This window comes from Otolemur garnettii, unplaced genomic scaffold, assembly GCF_000181295.1.
Source record: "Otolemur garnettii isolate 467f Iridium unplaced genomic scaffold, OtoGar3 scaffold00085, whole genome shotgun sequence".
NCBI classification, from domain to species: domain Eukaryota; kingdom Metazoa; phylum Chordata; class Mammalia; order Primates; family Galagidae; genus Otolemur; species Otolemur garnettii.
This window is the reverse complement of record NW_003852480.1, coordinates 1271487-1285723: the sequence shown is the minus strand read 5'-3', so window position 1 is coordinate 1285723 and position 14237 is coordinate 1271487. Positions and strand designations below refer to the sequence as shown.

The following is a 14237-nucleotide window of genomic DNA, read 5'->3' as shown; positions in this document are numbered from 1 at the left end:
AGAGAATTTCTTTTTTTTTTTTCTATAGGTAGTATGGTTTTCTAAAATATTATATTTATGCTTGACCAAAAAGTAAATAATTCTTTCCATTTCAAGGGCTTTTAAGATTATGAGTTATATCTGATATCGGCCATTAGATCAATTCTAAAATATTAATGAGAGTTCTTGCCTTTCTATGAGACTTAATAGAGTCTAGTTCTTCTGGTGCCTAAAATAAAAACAGGAGAGTTGTAAACAGATGCCATCACTGGGACATCACCTTACTCAGGGGAATCAGTGGTCATGTCAGGGCCAGAGAGCCTGCCCTCCCGTCTGCCCTCCCCCCTGCCCCCCAACACCTTTCTGTCTCCCCACTAAGACACCAGCAGAGGGGAAGGTCAACAGTGATGTGACTTCTGAAACACTGTGAGAAAGAAATAGCATCTGAAGAAGGGCTGGAAAGCCTGTGCCAGCAAATACCCAATGAAATGATCCTTGATAAAAATAAGGAATAAAAAGGAGCTGTGTTTAAGCAATAATTTACAAAAATCTTTTCTGACAGATGCCTTCATGCCTTTTGAATTTTCAAGTTTTTCAACAGCTGCCTTATGGAAAGATTCAACTCATTTATTTTAGCTTGGTGAGCAATAGGGAGTTTCTGTTCTTTGCACAATAGCTCCCCTATAACACCAATAATCACTTAGCAAGAGAAACAATATTCTTTATCATGTATGTCCTGAATAATACAATCTTAAGCTAAAGAAAAAGATATTCAGAATATATGACACTCTCTAAATTATGTATTGGAGGTGATTTCTTTTGGCATATATAAAGCGCTATGTGGGATAATATACTTATTAGAGACATTCTTAGATACATATTCTAAAAGGAGTTATAGGGCTTTAGCTGATTTTCTCTTTATCTTTGTAAATTTAAGGAAAATCTAACACAAAAGAACATTCTAATGGCTTATTACTCTTTGAGATAAGTGTTGGGTAGAAAAATCTGTACATGAATGAAACAGCTATTATTGTGAAGTTTAATTTGATTTCATAAAATATGAATAATGGTCTAAAATAAAAGTAAGGAAATTAAACCTATAAAGGAATGACAGTCAAACAAATGTATAGACAGGGATTTATGTGGAGTTATTTTCAGAGAAACATTATTAATACTATCACAAGTTTAGAAATAGCCTTCATGCTTGGCGATAAGAAAGTACTTATATAAATGCATTCATCTGTAAGCTGATAAAATAAGTTTCCCCAGACATTGATAGAGTACAAGAGATTGTACAATACAAGGCCACCTAGATTGATCTTTCGCCTTAGGCTCAGCACCATTATACACCTTAAATGTAAACTTTACCTTTCTAAGGAATAGGTAAAATTGTGATCTCCATTTTCATGATGTGGAAAAGGGGGAGAGAGAGGAAATACATTCTCAGCTAACACAGAGTGTGTGGTAGAGTGCCTACTTGATTTGAATATGATGTGTCTGCTCCCAAAATTCATGCTCTTACCCATTCTTGCAAATTGTCAAAAATACTCAGCTTAACTGTCTTTAGTGTAATTTCATTTCATTTCATTTCATTTCTGCTCATACGCTATTGTGAAGTAAAAATAAAATACTCAGAACCACTGATATTCTGAGAAAATTAGATAACAAACAGTGGATTTGAAGCCTCTCTTAATCATGAGTGTCTACCCTTCCTTCCTTGTTTTTGGAACTGTTAAACAATGAATGCACAGTATTCAGTGTGCGTTAGTCATGCACATTGTTGAGAAAGCGTTAAAGGGGATACTAACTTTGCCTCTTTTTCTGTGTCATCAGTTTCAGCCTGTGTGGTTCATTCTGGAAGTTCTCTACCATGGAAATTCCATAGCTCCACCCTTTTTAATATTCTGTTAAATTGTTTACTCACCAGACATCAAACTCTCGAGACTTCCCCCAAGCTCACTGACTATTCCGTCTCTTTGTCACTGACTCTTCCTCATGCCCTTTCTTCTAAACATTAGAGTGTTCAGGAGCCAACACTGAGACCCCTTAAGTGATATTTTATCCAGTCCCATGGCTTTAAATGTGTTGTCAATGTTGATGACTTTCAAATTTTATGTCTCAAGATAAATATATCCGAATCGCCACTTTACCATCTCACTTGCTGCCCTAACTAGGTATTCTTTCAAACCAAAATAAGCCTCCTGATTGCCTACCCCCAAACAATAAACAAAATTACACAAAGAGACAAATAAAAATCAAAAAGCTCGTCTCCTCCCATTTCCATCTTGGAAAATAGCACCACTGTTTGCTTATTATTGGTCCACACCCTCACACGTCACTGGTTGTCATGTCCTTTAGCATTTCTCTTCAGGGTCTGTCCTATCAGGTGTTGTCTCTTGCCTGGAGAGAGGAGTTTAGTATATCTTCTAACTGGCTTACTTTTGCTAACACTCCTCTGAAGGCTATTTTTTGAGGAAAAACGGCCAGGGGAAGGGAGCACCCATTCTCTGGTCTCACATTTGCAGGTCTTGATGCCCAGTTCAAATGTCACCAGCTCAGACAATGTGAGAGTCATTTGATCTCTGCACCTAAGTTTCCTCATTTGTCAAATAAGGAAAGAAAGAAAATATACCTCCTAGAGTTGATTTGAGGATGAAAGAAATCATTCAATGTAAGATGTTTTGCAAAGTCTTGTTGCATCAGAAGTCCTCAGTAGGGCCAGGCGGGGTGGCTCATGCCTATAATCCCAGCACTCTGGGAAGCCAAGGTGGGTGGATCATCTGAGCTCATGAGTTCAAGACCAACCTAAGCTAAGGCAAGACCCCATCTCTAAAAATAGCTGGGCATTGTGGCGGGCACCTGTAGTCCCATCTACTTGAGAGGCTGAGGCAAGAGAATCACTTGAGTCCAAGAGTCTGAGGTTGCTCTGAGCTATGCATGATACATGGCACTCTACCAGGGGGAACAGAGTGAGACTCTGTCTCAAAAAAAATGAAGAAGAAAAGACAAAAAGGCAGCCTCAGTAAATGACCATTATTATTTTGAACCATCACTAATCATGATATAAAAATACCATCATGTCATTCCCTTTTTCCAAATTCTCTTGTGGCATCTATCACACTTGAATAGAATCTTTAACATAACTGGACCCCCAAATCTAAAAGATCTAGACCGCCTGTTCTCCTGATCCCATTTTTCTATTGTTTTAGAGAGTCTAAAGTCTCGATCTGTTGCCCAGGGTAGACGTCAGTGGCCCACATAGCTCATTTCTAACTACCGTCTTCATAGTGTTCGAGCCACTTGCTCTTGTGGATTGCCTCAGCCATTTCAGTCTCACCTTATAATTCGAGGTGCCTCTGCTTCCTACTCTCTTTCAAAAATCTTTACCATTTCACAAATGTTTATGCTCAAAATTTACCTGTATTTCAGGGTGACATGTTTTCACTTGTCATCCTATCAAAAATACTACCGCCGTCCATCTCTACTTCTGCACCTTGCTTTATTTCACAGTACTCATCATATTGTGTTATACATTTTTTGTCCATTTGTTTATTTGCCAGTTCCCCTTAAAAGAGAGAGCACTCTTACTCTGCATGAAAGTAAAATCTCATTTCATTAAAACTTTTGTTCACCTCTGTATCTCCATTTCCTGGAACAATGCCTGGTATTAACGGGTGCTCTGTAAATGTTTGGTGAATGAAGTATTATGTAAAATTTATCATAAAAATTTGTTTAGATGCTTTTCTTCCACCAATAAATTTGGAACTCTCTATTTCCATTGTTTGATGCATGTGAATGAACTTAACACAACTAGAAGAACCTTCCCATGTGATGTATGCAGGAAGGTGTGACTCAGCGGCAACTCTTTTCAGCTGGAAAACAAATATTTAATTTACACAGAATCTGAACTACTTCTTTTCTTCCCTGGTTATAATTTCTGATAAATATTTCATTCCCTTTGGATTAAGACATTACGAGTGCTGATAATCAATTGCATAGTTGCTGCCAGTACCTTTGACACTAAAAATGGATCCAATTGTTAAAAGCCATTTACTTATAGTTTGCACATTTACTTTAAAAAAAAGAAACCTAGTATCAGCACAGGTATGTCTTTTTCATGTATCATCATAGCCTGAATCCTACATCTTAATGGAGATGATAATTAATTGAGATTGAGAGAGCAGGTAGAGATTATCTCATTCAAAGTGAGAGCAGCGTGGCAGTACCTAGCAGAAAGCCTGAGAAGCTTAGACAAGAGGATCAGAAAAATGCTCCATTTTAATATGCTAATGATTTTAAATATTTCTTATCATAAATTTTTTCTAAAAATTTTTGTAGGAGTCTACACTGTCGGAATATATTTAATTTAAAATTTTTTTATAAGCCCACTTTGAGAGAAATTGCAGAAATTATCTTTACTCAAAAACTTGAGATATTTTTAGTACTGAAAGGGAAACCATTAAGATTCATTTGATCTTTTGGGCATAAAGAGGAAAAATTCATTGAGGGGACCTATTTCAATCTATTTCAGTATATAAAAATCTATTCCAGGGTCAGCGAAACATTACACTTAAAAAGCAAATGTCCTGGCCATTTTCTGACCTAAACAGCAGAGGGAGGCAAGGGCTCTGAGCACACTGATGTTTACTCACTAGACAGAGCAGCGGGTGCGACAGAAAGGTCAGGGGTTGGAGGCCAAAGAACTGGCTCTAAGTTCTGGTTCTGCCCTGCCGTAGCTTACTGAACAGGGGCAAGTGCCTTAACTGCTCTTCAAAAGTCCTATATGTAGCGATGACCCCTATCTCATGAGACGACTGTGAGGAGCAAACGGATGTCACGTTTGTTCAAACAAACTTTGTGCTCTGGAAAGGAGATGGCCCTTACGGACAGATAGTTCCTGAATGAAACACTTCAGAAGCCACACAGAGGTGCAGAGCAGAGACATCACACTGCTTAGGGGAGCCAGAGAGAGAGATCACACCAGCGTAACCCCTTAGTGCTCTGTAATATAGTCCAGATTTCTCTGGTGTTCTCAGATTTGCCAAGCCCTGTCTCCTCTACCTGGAATGTTCTTCCTCTCGCACACAGTCCACTTTTCCACGACTCTAACTTGTCCTTTAAATCTCAGCTCCAACATCACTTGCCCCAAAGAGGCCTTCCAGAGGCCACTAAGAGTAAATTATGCCTGCCCTGTTCCTAAGGCAGATTATTCTTCATGAATCTTCAGTGTGTTTGTGCGATTAGTTGTGCAAAATCTTGTACCACTTATAACAGAAGTTCTGAAAAGGCGAGGACTGTGGGTCATCATAGTGCCATAAAATGGGGGAATGCTCAATAAATATCTCTGGTAGGAATTGAAAACTAATTTAAATAAGCATCACACGGAATTGGGAACTCTCAGCACAGAGATAACAATGAAATCTCTAGGAAAAACATGGATTTCCTTAGAGAGATAGAGAGCTCCCTTAGCTCCCTTAGCAATAGGGACATACAGAGATGGAGGCAGAGGGAGGGAGAGTGTGTGTATAGTTGGAAAGGAGTTGAGTGAGAAGGAAAAAGACGTCCTGGAAAAACCAATATTTATATTATAGATAATGAGAGTCTAGCCAGTGGCTAAGAAGAGAATGAAACAATACATTCTTTTTGGTTAGAATATATATTTTTTAGGAATATAAAATAAAAGTTATATTTTAAAATATAACTTTAAAAACAGCACTATGTAAAAATAATGCACTTTTCAAAGGTTTCTGAGGAGAAAGGGATGATTTCTGCTGAATTTTGCCTCCATTTCTTTTCTTTCTTTCTTTTTTTTTTTTTTTGAGACAGAGTCTCAGTCTGTGCCCTGGGTAGAGTGTTGGGGTGTCATCATAGCTCACAGCAACCTCAAATTCTTGGGCTCAAGCCATCCCCTTGCCTCAGATTTTCTGTTTTTAATAGACACCAGGTCTCGCTGTTGCTGTCTGAAACTCCTGAACTGCAGCGATCCACCTGCCTCGGCCTCTCAGAGGGCTGGAGTGACAGGTGTGAGCCACCACGCCCAGTCCTCCATTTTCTTCACTGTTCGACTCTGGCTGTAACAGCAAAGCCACTGCTATGCAGTAGTGTGAGGCGCTTTCCTTAGAGGGCAGGTTGGCAGTTCTCTGCTACACCTGGAGCTCATCTGTAGGTATCTCACTGTAGCCTATGTGACTTCGAGTGGTCTCAGTGACACACACTGTTCTGTCACGGGGCTTCACTAAACATCCTTTTCTTCACTTCGTATATATATTCAGTGGTATTTTCCAGTGATGTATGAGTAGCTTATTCTAAATTTATGCCCTGGACACGTGTCTGGCTGTTTGGTAGGTCCAACCCTTAACTTACCTTTTTATTTTTTGAACACATTTTTACCTCACGGCATTGTATCATGACCCATCTCTTCCCATGTGCAGGTACTAACGTACAAGATAAGTACTGAACTCTGAAATCATCATGCCCAGGTATGAAATCTTACCCAGCATCCTACTGTGTGACTGTGAGGAAATTGTTTAACCCCTCCGTGTCTTCTGACTTTAGATTGCTTATCTGTAAAATGAGAATCCTGACAATAGTGTGTACCTCATAATGTGATGCCTGACACGTAATGTGTGCTGGGGAGCTGTGAGTTATTATCCTTATTTTCATAAAATATTAAGCAGTCCAAGATGAATACGACATATTTACTCCCTGCCTCATGAAGCTTGCACTTAAATAAATGAAACAGATGTGTAAGCAGACCACTAGGGTACAGCATCATTGCTGTATTAGGGAGATTTTCACCAGGTACAGCATTTGACAGCATAAGAGTATTTAATCACCTTTGTTTGGGGCAGAGTGGGTGTGGGGTATACAGGGGAAACGTTTCACAGAAGGAAAACTTTTAGATGCCACTTCAGAGATAAGAGGCTTTAGCTAAACCGTGTACAGAAAAGATTTTTGTGGGATCTCACAATAATGAGAGCTGGCCAGATGGATCAGGAATATTTATAGGAAAAATAAGAGCGAAGCAGAGAAAGTCAAAAGAGTAAAAGCGGGAATGTTTTTCCAATATAAAATAAATTTTATGCTTATGAGATGTTCTCTTGTTTGCCAGTGTAGTGGGAAGACAGATGGCACTTAGGAAATAGGATGTTTGAATGATGACCGTACACCCAACAATCTAACAGGAAAGTGCTTTGAACTTCACATATTGCTGAGTGATAATATAAATTTTTATATGAAGTTTTACGTAAACTACAAACCCAGATATTATCATCTTATAGTCAAAAGGAATCAAAATCACTATCTTTACAATATCTGAAAAATAAAAAAGACACATATTTGACATTACATACTCAACTGATGGCTCTAACTAGCTCTTCAGATTTTTATTTGCAAAATATTTCCACATTTTCCAGAAGCAATATGTATATGTAATAATGGCAACTTGGGTTTGTATGTTTAATTCCCACCTTTTTTTAAAGAAAAAAATTTTAGTACAATTATTAAGCAAAAATGAACCTGTATCTTTCTTTATGAATCTTTAGATTGAAAGAATATGTTTTCATTGTATTTAAGTCATAAATAAAATAAATGTCATTACTTACTTTAAAATATATATAGCAATAAAATTTAAAATTGTTTTCCTATTAAGTATCATAGGGTTACTACAGCCGTGTCTACAATCTTATATCCTACTCAGAGTAAGAAAAGTTTCTGGATACACATTCAGTGGCACAGGTGCATTCGACAAGGGAGCCATTAATCATAGGGGGGAAGAAGTATCCTTCTGAATACAACATTCCTATTTAATATAAGTAGGTATTTGTATTAGAACAAAGAGATCCTCCCTAGTGAAGGAAAAAAAAAAAGCTTTGAAATAAGAAAGACTTTGTCTTTCCTAGGCATGTACTTACGGCCAATGACTTAACCTCTCCAGGTCTCATAAAGTAAATCATCAGGGAAATGGGTGTCCTGTAGATGATTATAACATTTTGAAAATTATACGGACAATTTATTATCCCTTGATGCTAGAAAATGTTATTTAGATATTTGAGGTATGTCTTTTTTTCTGATCTCCAGAATTATTTCTGAAACTGAAGTGTGATTTTTATTTCCTGTATGTTATTTTTCTGATGAAGAAACTGCAAAAGCTGGGACAGTATCCACATGACTCCAAAAGTCTTTGCTGTACTTTCCTAGCTAGTTACGAACTGCAAATCTGGGAAATGTGCTTTTGAAAAATGAAACCCTTTAAATGAAATTTCAAGTAAAAAGAGCACATTATCATTTTGAGTTTGAGTTTAGTTACCTGGACTTCTATATATCCAACGTAAATGATTGCTTAATGTTTTGAAAACTTTTCTAAAATGTCGATATGAATTTTATTCCAATTTATCTACTATCTTTCAAGTTAAAAACTCAGAAGCTATGCTGACGATGTTATAAAAAATTATCAGAATAAATGCTGCAGAGGATGTGGAAGTTTTTTAATATGCCAATGAACATACACACACACAGAAACACAAGCAACTTTAAATAAAAATGAACAAAGACATCTGTCTCCTTAACACAAACAGCTGACAAGATAATGCACAGAAAACAGACTAGGGAGCCATTGAAGATACAGAATAAATATATTCATACAAGTAATCATAAAAATGAGAATGCATTTTAATTCAAAAAGAACCCCAGATAAAGATGACATCTACATACTGATCATCCACATTGACCCTCACTGTGAAATAAGGCACATATTTGCAAGAAGGATGTGAAAATACGGACAAGTCCACGGTCTAGGAATCATGTAAAATGAACTATCACATACGAATGTAACACAGAACTTAGACTTCAATAAAATAGTTGCCTAAAAAGTTGAGGACACCAACCAACGAGGTCTAATTTGGAAGGGGGAGCAGGTGGAAGGCAGAGGCAAAGCAAAAATATAGTTCACAGTACTCTACAGGTTTCCGTTTTCTACATAATTGCTTCAGGAATGTAAATTACTTTTCAGGAGACAATTTCCTTTGAAATCTGTAAATATTTACGTAGAAGCAATTTTAGAAATGAGCTAAATGAACCAAAATCGTAAATTTCTAATAATCACAGGTTTTTTCATACCACAAGATGCTGGGAAAAAAGATGATTCACACGCTTAGAAATTGCTTTATAAAAAGGCAAGTAAAAAGTCAATAAATGAAAAATATGCATCAATTTGTAATTGATTTTAATTCTGATGCTTACCAAATGGATTTCTTTACCTATACAATAAGTGATAATTATTGAAATATCGTATCTATATTCCTAAATTCGAAATATATTTTTATTTTGCCAGGAAATTCAGTAAAAGTTCAAATTCCCCTAAAACTATTCCCACTTGAAATACAATAACTTCATTTAATTTAGCTATCACTTAATGTAAATGTTTAAATAAAATAAAATAAACAATGATAAATAGTGATATTGATTTTAGGTATCTTCAGTAACAAATTTTGGTTTACTGGGTTTTGGTTGAGAAATTACCAGCTTGCTTTGAAAAATAAACTATATATATATATATAAGTATATACACATATATATTCTTTAATTTTTGTTATAGTTTGAATGTAAAACGCTGTTTAGGTGCTATCGAAAAATACTCTGAATATTGTATGAATTAACTTTATCCAAAAACATAAAGACATAGATTCTAGATATATGTAAGCTAGGCAGGTCTCAGAGATTTAGAATCACCAAGCTATTATTTTGGAAGGAATATGAAAATAGAGATGAAAATATTGATTGGATGACAAATTTATAGACAATCCCATAATCTAACATTATTTTTGAGGAAGGAAAAAGGAGTTGATGTTTAAGAACATAGTTGATTAATGTTATCACACATGTGCTAAATTAAAGTTCAAATGGCTTCAGTCAAAAATTGTTGGACAGAAATATATAACTCTTAATTGTCATAGAGTTATAATTCTAATACTATGTCTAAGTGGGTGGGATCAAAGAACTGCATCTTTTAAAGAAAATATAATACTTAACCTCAGGATAGAGACTTTAAGTTTAGCCCTTCTTTGAGTAAATATTTATGAACACATTGAATAAATAATTTTATATAGAATAAATAAATTCATCAGTGAAAGTTACAGGATATAACTGTTTTTTAATGTTTTGATATGAGGAGACCAGTCTGGAACTGAACACCAAAACTTTTTCTGCACCAAGCGACACTACAATACATGAGCTCATTTCTTCGAACATTATTTTAAAAATGGGATAATGTTACATTCGGTCTTTAATAGTCGCACCAGATTTCCTTTCATAATTCCAGTGAGACAGTCCTAGTATCCAAATACTCCAGTTGAGGAGACAGAGACAAAGAGAAGAGGGTGGTAAAGGGGAGATAAAGCTAGAATCCTGGGTTTGACACCCTCCCAACAGCTTAATCCATTTCCCCACATTCCAATTTACAGTAAAATGAAATTGGCACATTAACCTGAAAAGAAAAAAAAAAAGAAAGAAAAATGACCAAATTCATTCAGTGAATCCAGGCATATTCAATGAAGTAACAGTGAGTTCATGCAAAAAGAAATTTGGCTCTGAAATAGAAAAATTTACTTTTACTTAGTGGGGAAAAGGCACTTCAGAAATAATCTACGCATTCTGGAGAGTGGACCCCAAATAGAGAATTGACTGGTTCTCTTTGTAAAGTCGTTTTAGAAAGGAATTCTGGTGAGCAAACATGAAAAATAGAGTGTTCATTCCTCCTGCTTCATCAAAGAGCCTCTCATTTCCCAGGGAAGCACTATAAATTGTGAGGCTCTCTACCTGCATGGAGGAATATAGTGAATTTGCAATTATCAGGTAAGAATATGTGAGTGATAGGGAAATAGACCTTAACAGGAAATTTTTGTTTTACTGGAGAAATTCTTAGTTGTTTATGACAGTTATTAAGAAGACTGTTTTTGACAAAATGAACTGCATTCCAAGTGTCGTCAAAGTAAAATTTCCCATAAAGGACAAACTGGAAATAGATGAAACTAACAAGAGAAAAGCCAGGTGAATGAAGCTAAAAACGAGATTCTATTTAATATATGGAAAATGGCGGTCGTATTTAAGGGCAAGAAGAGAATGTCAATGGTAAAAGCAAGAAGGAAATGAGCAGACAAGATACAAGACACAAAAACAAACTCTTATGATGCAGATTTGCTCTTTCCTATATTCATCAGGTCTTAGGGCATTGTTAGTCTGGGTGTTTGACTATCACCATGTTTATAGAAACGTGTTGGAACCTGTGTGTACGTAGAGTGTCATGTGCTGTCTATGAGTTGTTGTAGGTTAAAACTTAGAAAGAGAGAAAATATAATTTACTGATTAGTACCTAATGGAATTTCCTGCTGCCTGTTCTATGTAGGCAAAACAACACATTAGGAAAATGAATCTACCTCCCTTGTAAATATGATACAACTTGGACAAACCATTTTAATGCATCTCTAAATTTCCATTCAAATTTCCATTATCATGACAATTCAGTTGTACTTACCCATCTTTTGTGTTGGTAATTAAAATTAAACCAATTTTAAGTACTAGAACTCCTTGCATAAAATTTACTCTACTTTTAAGCACCAATTTATAACACTTAGATATTTCCTTCAATAAGCTTGTGGAGAGTTCATATAGGATTTGTGAAACATAACCAATAAACTCTTCAAAGCCCATAGAATATTATTAATAATCTCACATTATGAATTAAGATTTATCATATAGACCACTTATGTGACTAATTCATTAAGAATAACTATTAGTACTCATTTCATTTGAGTTAAAAGGAATATCTGCCAGAATGGCATTTCATCTTATGTGCCAGACTAGCAAGATTTCAGAAGGCAATACGTAATCAACTCTACTCAGCAGGAAACAAGTTTAAGTGCCCAGAACTTCAATCTAAAATAAAAGTAATACTTATTTGTTTAAATGGGATAGACCAGTACTTCTAGGATATGTAGAGTTAGGGAATTACGAGAAGAGAGAAAAGAAATCACTTTGGGTTGTATCCCATTTCCTTTCAACAAGGGTTTCTTCCATGATATTTCCACGGTATTTTGTTGGAAATGATACTGTAGGGTTATTATATTGTTAATTCTTTTCTTCAATGGCTCTATTTATTATCAAGACCACCAAAATATTTAGAGTATGTGCAGATTTAAAGGATAGATAACTATTTTTAGGCAAATGCATTTATACTTATAATAAACATTATATATACTAAAATCCACAAAATTAAAAGAAATGAACTTGCAATTTAAAAAAACTAAAATGTTTGAATAATTTAAAACTATATGTGAATAGAATTCTTTAATATATTAGAATGATCACCTTTGTGAAAATACTTCACTAAAAATGGCAAGAGTTTTGGTTTATCATTAATACACTCTTCCAGTAAAACAATAAATAAATTTATATTTTTATGCAAATCATAGAAATTTTAAATGGATTTTTTTTTTTAATTTTTTGCAGTTTTGGGCCAGGGCTGGGTTTGAACCCGCCACCTCCGGCATATATGGGGCCAGCACCCTACTCCTTTGAGCCACAGGCACCACCCAATCATAGAATTTTTTAAAGAAGTTAACTGTTGGCCCTGTAATATGACTGTCACTGCAGCTAAGCTGACAACATACTGTGGGATAGCCGATGATAGCATAGTATTCTAGCATGGTATTCTAGCGATGCATGGTATTCTAGCAGCTGAGTGTATCAGTCATAAAATAAGTAATGTAATTAATACCCATGTATCTACATATGCCCCAAACACCTAAAGATTGTAGGTATGGAATACCAGAATTACTAATCACTTTAGCTTACAAAACAGTTATGTCTATGCTATTAGGTTTTATACCCAGCTGACACAGAAACTCAGCAAAGATCTCCTTCAACAGCAGAAACAGTTGTGTTTGTTTCGGAATAAAGTTAAATACACTTTTTGGTTTCCCATTATTATCAGTTGGAAGTACTGAATAGTAAAAACAAATAATAAAGATCTTTGCCTTTTGTAAGAACATGTTTTATGTATGATCGAAATTTTTACAACACTCCGGAAAAGCCATCCGATGTTAGATTTAAAAATAAAATCCAAAGCATTGTCTGACATAGTACACATGAAAAATTGGAACTTCCAATATCTTCAATAGAAGTTGTAGAAAGTGTATGTCTCCTTGGAGTCTGACACTCACTGAACACAGCAGAAAATAAGGTACTATACTGTAAACAAAAAGTACAATAAAGGACAGTTGTAAATTTACATAGGAATAGTTCATAAACATTTTGGTCTTTCCATAACAGTTTTTATATAAAATGAATAAAAAAACCTTTAGACAGCTGTCATCACTCGCGTTTGACCACTGTTCACTTAGATGCACACAGACATGTTTATATAGCAATAGATCGATGCACCGTTACATGGATATTAAACTATGATTACTGACTGTAACTGAGATGTGCATTATCCAGTCAACATTATCTGTAGTTGAAATACTCTTACATTATGTATTCTGGTCATGTTGTATCTATAAAAACATGAAAATATAACTTTACATTATTCCAGTTATTTACATTAGTTCAAGCTTGACAGAGAAAAATTGATAAGCTACAATTTTTAGAAGAGTAGGCCCAGAGGTACAATAAACAGCATTAAGTATCTAGAGTCGTATCTGGTTCATTTTTAAAAACTCATTTGAAGTACAATATGGAAACAATTAGTCTGCAATTTGGTCATTCTAGCATGTATTATTTAAACTTAAAATGCACCTCCAACATTCATTGATGAGGAGAAATGCACTAAAATTCTATGGAATTATCTTGGAATTTGTGATTAGGGACAGTTAAATTTAGTAAAGAGTACCCTGATCCCACATGCCACCAGGTCTGGTGTAAGTGGTTCCTGTGTATCTCTACGGGTTTCCTTCCCTTCTGTGAAAAATAATAAATAGGAACATTTTAACTTTGTAAAATCTCAAAGGCTTACTTGCAGAAATAATAATAAAACAAATATTAAAAATAACTAGTAGACTTTTTTCGTTTGTAATTCATTAAACTCTGAATTGGGGGGCTTTAAAGGAAATAAAAGGTATTTTAGGAAGGGAAAGGTAGATTCTTTAAATTTATTGCCTAGAGAAATATATGGTCTTTAGTCCAATGTTATAGAAATGTGGTATTTTTTTCCACGCTGGGCATCTTAAAGTAGCCATTCCACCTGTGGAATAAATATAAAAATA

At 35.3% G+C, this 14237-nt stretch overlaps 1 protein-coding gene across 3 annotated transcripts in view; it reads right to left on the bottom strand.

The window, feature by feature from the left end:
- Positions 1-13005: 13005 nt before the first annotated feature.
- GRIA2 (glutamate ionotropic receptor AMPA type subunit 2) overlaps positions 13006-14237 on the bottom strand; it is a 144180-nt gene continuing 142948 nt past the window's right edge. For all 3 annotated transcript variants that reach the window (XM_003794686.2, XM_003794687.2, XM_003794688.1), the window contains exon 16: positions 13006-14237. This exon is cut by the window's right edge and continues 1388 nt beyond it. The gene's annotated coding sequence lies outside the window, so the exon portion shown is untranslated.